Source organism: Oncorhynchus clarkii, chromosome 3 (assembly GCF_045791955.1).
Source record: "Oncorhynchus clarkii lewisi isolate Uvic-CL-2024 chromosome 3, UVic_Ocla_1.0, whole genome shotgun sequence".
NCBI lineage: Eukaryota > Metazoa > Chordata > Actinopteri > Salmoniformes > Salmonidae > Oncorhynchus > Oncorhynchus clarkii.
Window position 1 is genome coordinate 55,162,431 of NC_092149.1, and position 14,162 is coordinate 55,176,592.

Sequence of the window (14,162 nt, forward strand, 5' to 3'; positions counted from 1 at the left end):
TGTCAAAATTTGTTTACAAACCTGTACTGTGTTGCTCACGCAGAGTTTGTGTGGCAAACGCATTACAACTAAAGGCTAATGTTAAGACTACACCCCCTACCCATCTTTTATTTTACAATGAAAGCTTCTGACCCTTGTCAGAACAACATAAAGTCTTTTAAAGTCTTTGATTACCAGAGTTGTGGTAAGGATTAAGCTACCTAGAATTAACATGCAAACACTAAGCGAAAAGTGGTCGGCAACCCAGGGTTTTCTTCATAGCCACATTTACCCTCTTTGATATCCAGTACTCACATTTGAGGAACGGAAGGACCGTGGCCCTCCAGGAGGAAGCTTGTGTAGATCGAACAGTGGGGAACTCGCTAGGGGTACTGGGTCACCACAAGTTCAACCCAACCCAATGAAAACACACGCAAGCACGTGTGCGTAATGTGAGAGTTGAATAAGTTATTCCCGGCTCATCGAGGAGCAAGTGACTATGAATATGACGTCAGATAAGTATTTATTTCTTCTGCAAACTGACCAAATTGAGAAAGAAAACATACACGAAAACAAATAAAACATAAAAAGAAGGTAACAGTGTGTCAAAGGTCTGCCTTACTCTGGTAAATTCATCAAGTTGAAATCTGACCAACGAAGCTCTAGCCCATTTCCCGTCGTGCAAGCCAAGTCTATGAATGGCCTTGTTCATGTTCACAAATTATTAATGAATCTGTACCATAGGCCTACCAAGGGATGGACATGTAATGCAACCATTCGAGAATTTGATTTAATAGGAGTTATATTCACTCTTCTAGAGTTGGGATGCTGAGACACAACGGCCTAGGTGAGGTAAAAGATTGTAGGCTACTCAACAATGGGCTGTAGCATGATCAAACTTTTTGTGAGGATGCACTGACTGCATTTTCCTTTTGTGGTAAAAGAAACACAGCATGTAATGTCAAAATGACTGGTGTGATTTGAGTTGGGGTGCGTATTCATTTATCTTAAGATCACATAGCCACCAGTTTCACTCTGTAGCATGATGTAGTTGTCAGAAATGCAAATAATGAAGACCAATAGTTACTGGCCAAAGCCTAGCCTATAGTTCGATCTTTTAACTATACTGCAAACATCCTCCTCTATTATGTCAGCTTTGGACAAGGTTTGCAATGAGCACTTATTTGCATTTTTACACATCCCTGTCAAATAATAGAGTTGTCAATCTATGCATTTCCACTGATCTTTTACTGTTAATAAAAAAGGTATTCATGAGATTTCTAATATATGAATCTCTTATTTGATAGTTCTGATATGATAAACTATTGCTATATGTAACCCAACCAGGGCAAATCTAAAGCGCATAACCAAAAAGGCGCTTCCATTACACAGTTACCTGGAGAATAACTTAGTGATAATGCAGAAATGGGGGTCATGTACTGTATAAGCCTTAATATATAACGCTTGCCTTGTCTATAATGCTTCCTATTACAAGTGCCTTTCCCTTTGCTGATGCCAATATGGATCTCCTTGATGGCGTTTTCGGTATGAAATTATGACTGAATAAATTGCATCTTCATTTATCTTCCAAACCTTCTGTGCTGACTGCGATACCTGGCTCTCAGCTCTTCTTCCCATAATTATATTAGTCCTCTACCACACCAAGAAATGGATTACTCTGGAAAATGAACCTGGCTTTGCTATAAATTACACCTATGGATTCTGAGAAATGTGTTATTTTGTTTAAAATAGTCCCTAATGTAATTAGAGTTGTAATTCATGGAGAGCTACAAGTGTGCCTATTACAGTAACAGGGTCTGGAATTTAATCTGTCTGCGGGATAAAGAATGACCCTGTGTGCTTTTCATTTGTAATCTTAGACACATTATTTCAGTAAAATAGTCTGTGACCATTAGATATGAGAAATTGATTAGTGTACGGACAGCTTTATTCAAGAGTTGGCTTTTTTATTTATTTTTAAGTTAGCAGTCCATCCACGAAAGCAAGTTAAATAATGGGTAATCAAATAACTTATCATACACTGGCTGGTGACACTTTAAGTATCCGTATTAGCTGAGCCTTCTGGTTAGAGAGCCTACCTGTTCTGGCCAGGCCAGTAGATCTCTACCTTCCTGATTTATGTATCTAGGTGGTCATGCTGGTCAAACCTCTTCCTCAGAAATAATTAGCCTACCAGCATTTTAAAAGGCTTAAGGCTGCATTTCATCTGTTTGATGAGTCATTTCAACAATCCAGTGCCAAAGCGAAACAGTATCAGCAGAATTATAGTTAGAGTGAAGATGCTTTTCTAAATTTGAGAGGTTTCGCAAACATGATGCTACTTTCAGTGGCTCGTGAACTTTGAGGTAATGGTTTGAGATGCTGCTAAAGACCATGGATGAATTCACAATTGTTTTCGCCCTGTCTCTTGTTGGTGTGGTTACGGATGTGGCGGGAGCCTGTAATCCTCTAAGTCGGAGGTTTCTAATGTGTGGTGGTGTGAAGGCTGCAGCCATTATCATCAAAGTCCAAAACACTGAAAACGGTTGTGATAAACCCCCATCCGTCGGAAGAGATCCCAAGAGTGGATCTGATTGCCTTCAGTAAGAACATGTACCTAAGTGCATGTACTCAGCCCCCTCAAGGACAGGGGATTTGGAATGTGTGATAATGGTTCGGTTCAAAGTGTAGTAGTATCAGGGCAGTACACAGACCTTTCAGGGGGCAGGTGCTCAAAATGAAGAAAGCTAGTTACAGTGCCTCATAAATACATAGCCCCACACGGCTAAGTCATGTTTTCAACGAAATTCACGCAAGCGAAGACGAGCGGGGTACAGCTTTTAAAAAAACTATTATAACTGGGTTATAGCTCCCGTACCAATGTTGTGAATGATACATATATTCATGTCAAAGATACCGGTCAATGCCGTTACACTCAAAAGTTACTTCAACCAGTGAATGCTAGCGATAGCTATATTGATGCTAGCTATTCTACCAGTCTGTCTCAATGAGTGTTAGCAGGCTAATACCACACCATGCACACATAAACCTATATTGTTAAGGGGTATGCAGTAGGTTTATGATGATATCAACGAAGTATGTTGTATCAGACATTTCAAACAACATTCCTAGCTAATGAGACACAGTCACGACAACTTGCGGGCAGTGGATTCAGAACAACAACGGTAAAAAAAACAAAAAAACATCTATACTATCAACCAAAAGGGCATTTGGCGAGTGTGAGGGCAAAGGGGCATGTGCTAGGCACAGGTAGACTCCTATCTGTCCACATGCCTGAGTAGTATGTATGTCAAACATTGGAGTAATGTATCACAGATACATGAATGGGATCTAAGTCAATTTGAAGGCATTTTTTGGTAAATCATAACACAATGCTATTGTATACTTATGGTAGGCTTGACAAACAATGGTACAATGCTCACCCCCCCCCCCCCCCCCCCCCCCAACCTATGCTGCGCTCCAATCCAAAAGCACGGGAGCAGCAGGGTTAAATAATTAATATACATTTGATTTCATTTGTAGTGTGTCTGTGTCTGGCGGCGGGTGGAGGTGAGAGCCCACCTTTGGCTACGGGAAGAGTGAAGCAGCACACATATCTAGTAATTGGAGACATAAAATTGACAATGCATTTATCTTTGAATAATGTGAATGTCCTGAGAATATGGTGGCAGTGGTCCTGGCGTGTCCTGGCTGTCAGGCAGCGAGGCTCTCTGGCCCTGGTGCAGTATAACGTGGGCTCCAATGTCTCCCCTAGAGCATCTCGCTGCTCTGCTGCTCAGCTCTGCTACTCAGCTCTGCCTCAGGCCCACATTCCTCCTTCCACGAGCTCCCTCCACCACACTCCACCGGCTCCTCACTTAATTTACACTGTTGGAGAGGGTCTTATTGTAGAAAAGCCTGCTGCCAAAAAGGATCTTATCTGTTTTCTCTTTTAGGACAAAGTAGTCTGGAGTATATTGATTAGACAGGTTGAAGATTTTGAGATAGATTCCCTTCAAACATTCTTGATTCTTTTGATGTAGAAGCAAACTTCAGCCATTCTCCTGTTGGTACATTTATGTCTGTAATTATGATGTTCATCTTATACTATACGGTTGGATCCTAAATGAAAATGTACAGAAAAAATGGCTTTTTGGGAGAGTTCAGTGTTTGAGGAGATGCTAGCCCTTTAAAATTAGACATATCATGGACAGTCTTTACAGAATATCATGGGTTGGTGCCTCCACCAATATGTTGCTGTGGGCTGGAGGGAGTAAGACGTATTGTTGAGAATGGATGGCTCCTGGCAGCCTGACAGTGTTGTTCAGTGAGGCAAAGTGTCAGTAAATTGTTTGTCTTCTGCAGTGCAATCCTATAATTCTTCTGGGAACCAATGACATTCTGTTTGCCAAAGAGAATAGTGATAGATGGGGCTAAATCAAACCGGAGGATTTTGGGATGCGTCCTGCCCACCAGACATAATCTAAATACATTTGTTCTACCCTGAAACACTGCTGCCGATTGTTTTTGTTTTTAAAGTGTCTGACCTGCAATTTTTTACCGCACCAGATCAGACATACTATGTATCATGGTATTTTATCCAGAAATGCATTTACTTTTTTGAAAGGATGAATAGTACACATTTTCAGTCCATGTATTTTGTCTGTGGTAACGGCTGAAACTACATCCATTGCACTAATATTTCATGCGTATTCGAATAGAACAGCCATCACATAAACATCTAACTTAAACTCCCACTTCAGTGAATAAGTGACCCCATTTTAGATTCCTGCAGCAATTGACCAGGCTGCTATGGATGCTGAATATGTTGGACGCAGTGAAACATGTGGTCTGTGTCCATGTGATTGGCTGGTGTGTTTCCTGCTCTGAAGCGCAAATGTAAATGTGCAATCTGCCAGTCCTAGTGTCCTGTTGGCCCAACAACCAGTGCATGTCCCCATCTGTTCTCTCCCCTAAGCGGTGTGGCAACAAGGCTCCACCTCTCCACCGCCAGACTCTCTCATTTGCTGGAGCGGCAAGAGGGCTTCTCCCGGGTTCCTAGGGTTACAGACAAGGTAACTGATACCACAGTGTTCACTGTTCCTGATCTGGAGTGGTTGGTCCTTATTTGCAGAGCCAGCTGGGCTAAAGGCTTGAGCTGATTAATATTTAAATGTGGTGTCCTCTGCTCACAGGGCTGAATGTTGATGTTGTTCCACAGGCAGGGGATGGCTTTAGAACATGTCGTTGCTGGAGTGTGATTTTTTTTTTTACAAGCCCAGCCTTGTCAACTGGGAGGCGCTGAGGTGTGACTGCTGAGAGGGCCAACATATCCACTGGCCTCAGGGCTATCCAGTCAATTACACATCGCAGTCCACTCTCCATACTAATCCCTAGTCAATATCAGACTCCAGGCAAGAACCATATCATCTTAGACTGCACATAAATGTGCATTGCACTCCATAATATACATGCGTTGCCAATCCTTTCAAGTTGACCATACTGTTCGTCTTCCGTCATTAAATTGGATTTTGAAACGTTAAATCTGGGAATGTGTCGGTTTACACATGATAATATTGTTTGTAACATAGTAGTACATTTCTGTCCTCCATAGGTCAATAGTTCATTCAGCAGCATTGAAAAAGGATGAGCTTTTTGTTGTTGTCACATGAGCCTGTATCCAGGAGGTCCTCTCAACGTTTCACGATGAAATATAAAATGGATTGGTCTCTTGCCGTGTTTTGGAACGGTTACCTCTGTGTGCATCACAGACACTGGCTGTTTATAAGGACCATGTGTGGGAAGCTCCCTGTTCAAAGCAACCTGCCTCTCCTTTGTAATACACTTTATCGTGTGGATGCAGATGAGCCCTTTGTTGGAGACTTGCACCTCATCCATTACCCTAGGGCTGCCAGGGAGATAGTCGAGAGGGAATCCAATGAAAAGGACCATGACAGAACCTGCTGTTTAAGTGAACTCTCTGTGAACTAGGCTCAACAGCAGGGTCCATACAGCAGAAAAAGAAGATGCCATTTATCTTCGCTGCTCTTGCCCTGCATTCCATCCAGCCAGCTATTATGAACACATTCAACGTCGCCCCCCGTATCAACCTGTCAATCTCGACTTGTCGGAGCACTGTATCTGTCTTGGTAGATTCCATCAAACGGTGACTAAGCGTGGGATTTGATGGCTTTCTCGTTTTGCAGCTAGGGCTCCAGCTCACAGCGAGGGGTTGTATGGAAACAATAGCCCCTGTGTGTTGTTAGTATACGTGCATATATCTTCTGTTAAATGTAGGTGAGTGTCGGTCAGGCAGAGGCAGTGTTTCTAATGTAGCATTCAAAATCCAATTAGACTTTGATTTCATTTCCTTCTAGGAAGACTGAGCACATTGTTCCAGCCCTCATATAAAATAGGCCATCGTTCACAGGCTATAAAGGAATGGATTAATTTCTGCTCAAGAGAAAGTAGATTTGCTGCCTCAGAGATCTGGTTAGCTGATTGAGCAGGGCGTTGGTGAGCTGCAGACAGAGAAACCGGTGTGACACATGCTGATGATGGGAGAGGAGAGGACAGTGATGGGAAGGATAGGGAGGCACAATCCCCTCTGAGAACGCACAATGACCAGGGAAGACAACTCCTGTCATTATCACTTATCCTACCAAACCTTCATAAAACTCTGCATGTGGTGCAAGTATTATTTACAGTGTTTTTTCAAGGACACCGCTTGCTATTGCTGCACAGATGTAATTTGTTTTCCCCCCAGATTGCTGTTGAGAAGGAGAAGAATATGAGAGCTTAAATATGGCAGAAGCAACAGAAAGCCGTTTGTGCCTGGCCAGTACTACCGAAGCCCTGTGGCAATATTGACACAGACCTTGTGGTGTTATATAAAAAGTCATTGGACACAATTTAATTTCTGTCAGCAGTAAGGCTGAGCGGCTACAATGGATTTATTTTATGCCCTGGCCTCTGCCTCGAACTGAGCATCTCTGTGAGCTACAAATGCTAACACTCTCTGCCCTCTTCGCTCACTCACTCTCCCCTCCCACCCCTCCCCCACTGCCCCTAAGGTACCCTTCATCCACAGAGAAAATCAAGTTGTATCTGAACTTGGACCAATAGTCTAGCTTACTGAGGCGAAGGCACGGCATGAAACGAACATACCTCAATATGAACAGGCAGGCAGCAGAGACTGCACATAGCAACAGTACATTCATCAATCTTCAGCCCGGCCACACTGGAGCACAAATCGATCAGACTTTTATATATATCAAAATACATAACTACTTCTTTACAACCTCTATCCAGCTTTTTCATTTGCCTTGTAGTCCGTGTTGATATGTAGCATGTTATCATATTTGTCTTTTTTTTATTGAACCTTGATTTTATCAGGGAGTCATACTAAAACCAAGATCCCTTTAATAACAGAGGAGTCCTGAATGACAGGAATGACGCAAAATACACACATCAAAATTGAAATACCAAATGCAAGCAGAAAGAACACGCGGTCATAAAAAACAAACCCATTCATCAGAAATAAGATCCCCAATCAGGTTTCTGAATTACACTAGAGGCACCAGAACATCACATTTAAGAACGTTTTGAAGATTGTTCCACAAATAAGGTGCAAGAAAACTAAATGCTGATTTACCTAACTCAGTAGAGACCAATGGAATTTAGCCATCCCCCGAGACCGTGTGGTAACTCATATGTCTAAAGTTTAGTATTGATCTTAGGTACAGTGTAACTTTTTGTAAAAGGGCTTTATAAAACATAGCAATGTATCAACCTATGTGACATCAAAGAGGGCCAACCAACTTTCTGGTAGAGAATGCAGTGATGAGTTCTATAATTGTTGCCAGTAATAAAGCACAGTGCTCTATGATAAATTGCGTTTAACAGGCTTTAATGAAGTGACAGCTGCATTCATATAGATGATGTCGTCACAGTCTAGGACTGATAGGAATGTCGACTGAATAATCTGCTTTCTACTATTTAGCGAGAGTCAGGACCTATTTCTATAGAAGAAGCCCATTTTTATTCTCAGCTTCTTAACTAACTCATCAATATGCTTTTAAAAAGACAGATTTTTATCTACCCAGATAAATGTAAGCAGGGACATGATCAATATGGATACCATCCAAAGTACATATGCTTAAATCAGACTTATTTTTATGCCCTCTAGAGAACAACATATACTTAGTTTTACCTGCATTCAGTACTAATTTCAGGTCAATAAAGTGTTTCTGTAATACAATGAAGGCAGACTGTAGTTCAGATTGATACTGTTGACCAGGCTTTTCGGCAGTGCAGGTGCAGGTGAATATTTTTTCTTACAGACAACTCGATATTGTTAATGTAAACAGTAAAAAGTACAGGACCCAGAATCGACCCCTGCGGGACTCCTTTCGTAATATCCAGGAAAACTGATTTAACACCATCAGTAGATACACATTGAGTTCTATCTGTCAAGTAATTTGTAAACCAGTTACACGCAGCCTGGTCTAGGCCAACTGATGAAAGCCTCTGAACTAGCAGTGAGTGATCAACAGTATTGAAAGTTTTCTGACAGGTCAATGAAGAGGGCATTACAATGTTGCCTTTTATCCATATAGTTAAGCACAGATTTTATAACTAGGGATGCAGCAGAGGTAGTGCCGTGACCTGGTCTAAAACCTGACTGATGTACATTTAGAATACCTTTCAAAGATAAACAAAGATATTAGCTGAGAATGAATCAAGGTTCCTAATATTCTAGCTAGGCAAGAAAGTTTAGAAATAGGACGATTTTAATTATATAGGTCACAAGGGTCACCACCTTTGTGAAGAGGGAGTACATGGGCCACCTTCCAAACCTCAGGATGCAATATAGAGGAGAAATAGGGAGCGTAGAGTTTTGTAAGTATTTATCTCTGTAGAATATCAGTTTGAATGTTAAGGATACATCTAAATGTTTACACATTGTGCACTAGTAACTGAAAGGTTGCTGGATCGAATCCCAGAGAGGACAAGGTAAAAATATGTCGTTCTGCCCCTGAGCAAGGCAGTTAACCCACTGTTCCCCAGGTGCCGAAGACGTGGATATCGATTAAGGCAGCCCCCCCCCCCGCACCTCTCTGATTCAGATGGGTTGGGTTAAATGCCTTAGACACATTTCAGTTGAATGCATACAGTTGTACAACTGACTAGGTATCCCCCTTTCCCTTTCCCTAAAGGACACCTACGTCCGGTGCGATATGGTCCATATTACTATATTCTCTCACCTCAAAACCTCATGCAAAATCCTAAATGCTATGGCCCACATAATCGCTATTAGTGATTTGATTTTAGAGTGATTAAGCACTGTTTTACAAAAAGGTCACTCCACTGGCTCTCCAGTGGAAACCACGACTACACTAAATCTAATCTGATGGAAATGATGTAGAGACTGCTTGTTTCCCCGTCTCTGTAGTTCTCTCTCTCTCTCTCTCTCTCTCTCTCTCTCTCTCTCTCTCTCTCTCTCTCTCTGACATTTCAAGTGTCATATTATGTCTATATACAATGTCTATATACAGTGTTGTAATGATGTGCAAATAGTTAAAGTAAAAATGGGAAAATAAATCTAAATAAATATATGTTGTGTTTACAATTGTGTTTTTTCTTCACTGGTCGTCCTTTTCTTGTAGCAACAGGTCACACATCTTGCTGCTGTGATGGCACACTGTGGTATTTCACCCAATAGATATGGGAGTTTATCAAAATTGTATTTGTTTTCAAATTCTTTGTGGATCTGTGTAATCTGCAGGAAATATGGGTCTCTAATATGGTCATACATTTGGCAGGAGGTTAGGAAGTGCAGCTCAGTTTCCACCTCATTTTGTCTCTCTCTCTCTCTCTCTCTCTTTTCAATTTAAGGGCTTTATTGGCATGGGAAACATATGTTAACATTGCCAAAGCAAGTGAAGTAGATAATAAACTAAAGTGAAATAAACAATAAAAATATACAGTAAACATTACTCACAAAAGTTCCAAAATAATAAAAACATTTAAAATGTCATATGTCTATATACAGTGTTGTAATGATGTGCAAATAGTTAAAGTACAAAATGGAAGATAAACATAAATATTGTTTGTATTTACAATGGTGTTTGTTCTTCACTGGTTATCCTTTTCTTGTGGCAACAGGTCACAAATCTTGCTCCTGTGATGGCACACTGTTGTATTTCACCCAATAGATATGGGAGTTAATTGAAATTGGGTTTGTTTTCAAATTCTTTGTGGGTCTGTGTAATGAGGGAAATGTGTGTCTCTAATATGGTCATACATTTGGCAGGAGGTTAGGAAGTGCAGCTCAGTTTCCACCTCATTTTGTGGGCAGTGTGCACATAGCCTGTCTTCTCTTGAGAGCCAGGTCTGCCTTTCTCAATAGCAAGGCTATGCTCACTGAATCTATACATAGTCAAAGCTTTCCTTTATTTTGAGTCAGTCACAGTGGTCAGGTATTCTGCCATTCTGCCAGGTATTCTCTGTTTAGAGCCAAATAGCATTCTAGTTTACTCCGTTTTTTTGTTAAATCTTTCCAATGTGTCAAGTAATTATCTTTTTGTTTTCTCATGATTTGGTTGGTTCTAATTGTGTTGCTGTCCTGGGGCTCTGTGGGGTCTGTTTGTGTTTGTGAACAGAGCCCCAGGACCAGCTTGCTTAGGGGACGCTTCTCCAGGTGAATCGCTCTGTAGGTGATGGCTTTGTTATGCAAGGTTTGGGAATCGCTACATTTTAGGTGGCTGTAGAATTTAACAGCTCTTTTCTGGATTTTGATAATTAGCGGGTATCGGCCTAAATCTGCTCTGCATGCATTATTTTGTGTTTTACGTTGTACACAGAGGATATTTTTGCAGAATTCTACATGCAGAGTCTCAATTTGGTGTTTGTCCCATTTTGTGAATTCTTCTGGGTTCTATAACTGATTCAAGTTTTTTTTGCCAGATCCTAATTGGTATGTCAAATGTTATGTTCCTTTTAATGGCATAGAAGGCCCTTCTTGCCTTATCTCTCAGATCGTTCACAGCTTTGTGGAAGTTACCTGTGGCGCTGATGTTTTTCAATCTGAGGTATGTATTGTTTTTTTGTGTGCTCTAGGGCAACAGTGTTTAGATGGAATTTGTATTTGTGGTCCTGGCAACATGACCTTTTTTGGAACACCTTTATTTTTGTCTTACTGAGGTTTACTGTCAGGGCCCAGATCTGACAGTATCTGTGCAGAATATCTACAGTAGGTGCTGCTGTAGGCCCTCATTGATTGGGGACAGAAGCACCAGACCTTCAGCAAATAGTAGACATTTGACTTCAGATTCTAGTAGGGTGAGGCTGGGCGCTGCAGACTGTCCTAGTGCCATCGCCAATTCGTTGATATACAGTACCAGTCAAAAGTTTGGACACACCTACTCATTCAAGGGTTTTTCTTTATTTTTACTATTTTCTACATAGTAGCATAATAGTGAAGACATCAAAACACATATGAATAACAAATATGGAATCATGTAGTAACCAACAAAGTGTCAAACACATCAAACATATTTGATATTTTACATTCTTCAAAGTAGCCACCCTTTGCCTTAATGACAGCTTTGCACAATTTTGGCATTCTCTCAACCAGCTTCACTAGGAATACTTTTCCAACAGTCTTGAAAGAGTTCCCACATATGCTGAGCACTTGTAGGCTCCTTTTCCTTCACTCTGCGATCCAACTCATTCCAAACCATCTCAATTGGGTTGAGGTTGGGTGATTATGCAGGCCAGGTCATCTGATGCAGCACTCCATCACTTTCCTTCTTCGTCAAATAGCCCTTACACAGCCTGTGTTTGGTCATTTTCCTGTTGAAAAGCAAATGATAGTCCCACTATGCGCAAACCAGATGGGATGGTGTATCGCTGCAGAATGCTGTAGTAGCCATGCTGGTTAAGTGTGCCTTGAATTCTAAATAAATCACAGACAGTGTCACCAGCAAAGCACCCCCACACCATCACATCTCCTCCATGCTTCACAGTGGGAACCACACATCCAGATATCATCTGTTCATCTACTCTGCGTCTCACAAAGACACTGCAGTTGGAACCAAAAATGTCTAGACAGATCCACCGGTCTAATGTCCATTGCTCGTGTTCTTGGCCCAAGCAAGTCTCTTCTTCTCATTGGTGTCCTTTAATAGTAGTTTCTTTGCAGAAATTCGACCATGAAGCCTGATTCACGCAGTCTCTCTGAACAGTTGATGTTGAGATGTATCTGTTAATTGAACTCTGAAGCATTTATTTGGGCTGCAATCTCTGAGGCTGGTAACTCAAATGAACTTATCCTCTGCAGCAGAGGTAACTCTGGGTCTTCCTTTCCTGTGGCGGTCCTCATGAGCCAGTTTCATCATAGCTCTTGATTGTTTATGAGACTACACTTGAATTAACATTGACTGACATTGACATGTCTTAAAAAACTTCTTATGGCTGCAGGGGCAGTATTGAGTAGCTTGGATGAAAGGTGCCCAGAGTAAATGGGCTGTTCCCCTGTATCAGTTGCTAATATATGCATATTATTATTAGTATTGGATAGAAAACACTCTGAAGTTTCTAAAACTGTTTGAATTATGTCTGTGAGTATAACAAAACTCATATGGCAGGCAAAAACCTGAGAAGAAATCCAAACAGGAAGTGAGAAATCTGAGGTTGGTATATTTTCAACCCAGCCCCCTTTGAATTCACATTGGGATAGGAATGAAGTTGCAGTTCCTAGGCCTTCCACTAGATGTCAACCGTCTTTAGAAACTTGAATGAGGCTTCTACTGTGTTGTGGGACTGAATAAGAGCTGAATGAGTCAGGTTACTGGCAGAGAGCCATTTCCTGGTCACGCGCATTCCACATGATATCGCCCTGCGTTCTGTTGCTCCTCCTGGAACTTTATTGAAGATTTATGATAAAAACATCCTAATGATTGATTCTATACTTGTTTCTTTGACCTATAATATAACTATTTTTTTTTTTTATGTTTTTTTTGTTTTTTTTTACCTCATTTTCGTGGTATCCAATTGTTAGTAGTTACTATCTTGTCTCATCGCTACAACTCCCGTACGGGCTCGGGAGAGACAAAGGTTGAAAGCCATGCGTCCTCCGAAACATAACCCAACCAAGCCGCACTGCTTCTTTAACACAGCGCGCATCCAACCTGGAAGCCAGCTGCACTAATGTGTCGGAAGAAACACCGTGCACCTGGCGACCTGGTTAGCTTGCACTGCGCCCGGCCCACCACAGGAGTCACTGGTGCGCGATGAGACAAGGATATCCCTACTGGCCAAACCCTCCCTAACCCGGACGAGGCTAGGCCAATTGTGCGTCGCCCCACAAACCTCCCGTTCACAGCCAGCTGCGACAGAGCCTGGGCGCGAACCCAGAGTCTCTGGTGGCACAGCTAGCACTGCAATTCAGTGCCCTAGACCACTGCACCACCCGGGAGGCCGTAATATAACTTTTTGAAGTTTTTGTCTCGAAGTAATGCACGAGCGTTTGGATATGTGTACATAACGCTAACAAATGTAGCTACTTGGACGTAAATAACGGACATTATCGAACAAATCAAGCATTTATTGTGGAACTGCGATTCCTGGGAGTGCAGGAATCTGAGCGCCGTCTCAGATTATTGCATGGTTTGCTTTTTCCGTAAAGTTTTTTTGAAATCTGACACAGAGGTTGCATTAAGGAGAGGTATATCTATAATTCCATGTGCATAACTTGTATTATCATCTACATTTATGATGAGTATTTCTGCTGAATCGATGTGGCTATGCAAAATCACTGGATGTTTTTGGAACTAATGAACGTAACGCGCCAATGTAAACTCAGATGTTTTGAAAAAATCTGTACTTTATCAAACAAAACATACAGTGGGGAGAACAAGTATTTGATACACTGCCGATTTTGCAGGTTTACCTACTTACAAAGCATATAGAGGTCTGTCATTTTTTTATCATAGGTACACTTCAACTGTGAGAGACGGAATCTAAAACAAAAATCCAGAAAATCACATTGTATGATTTTTAAGTAATTCATTTGCATTTTATTGCATGACATAAGTATTTGATACATCAGAAAAGCAGAACTTCATATTTGGTACAGAAACCTTTGTTTGCAATTACAGAGATCATACATTTCCTGTAGT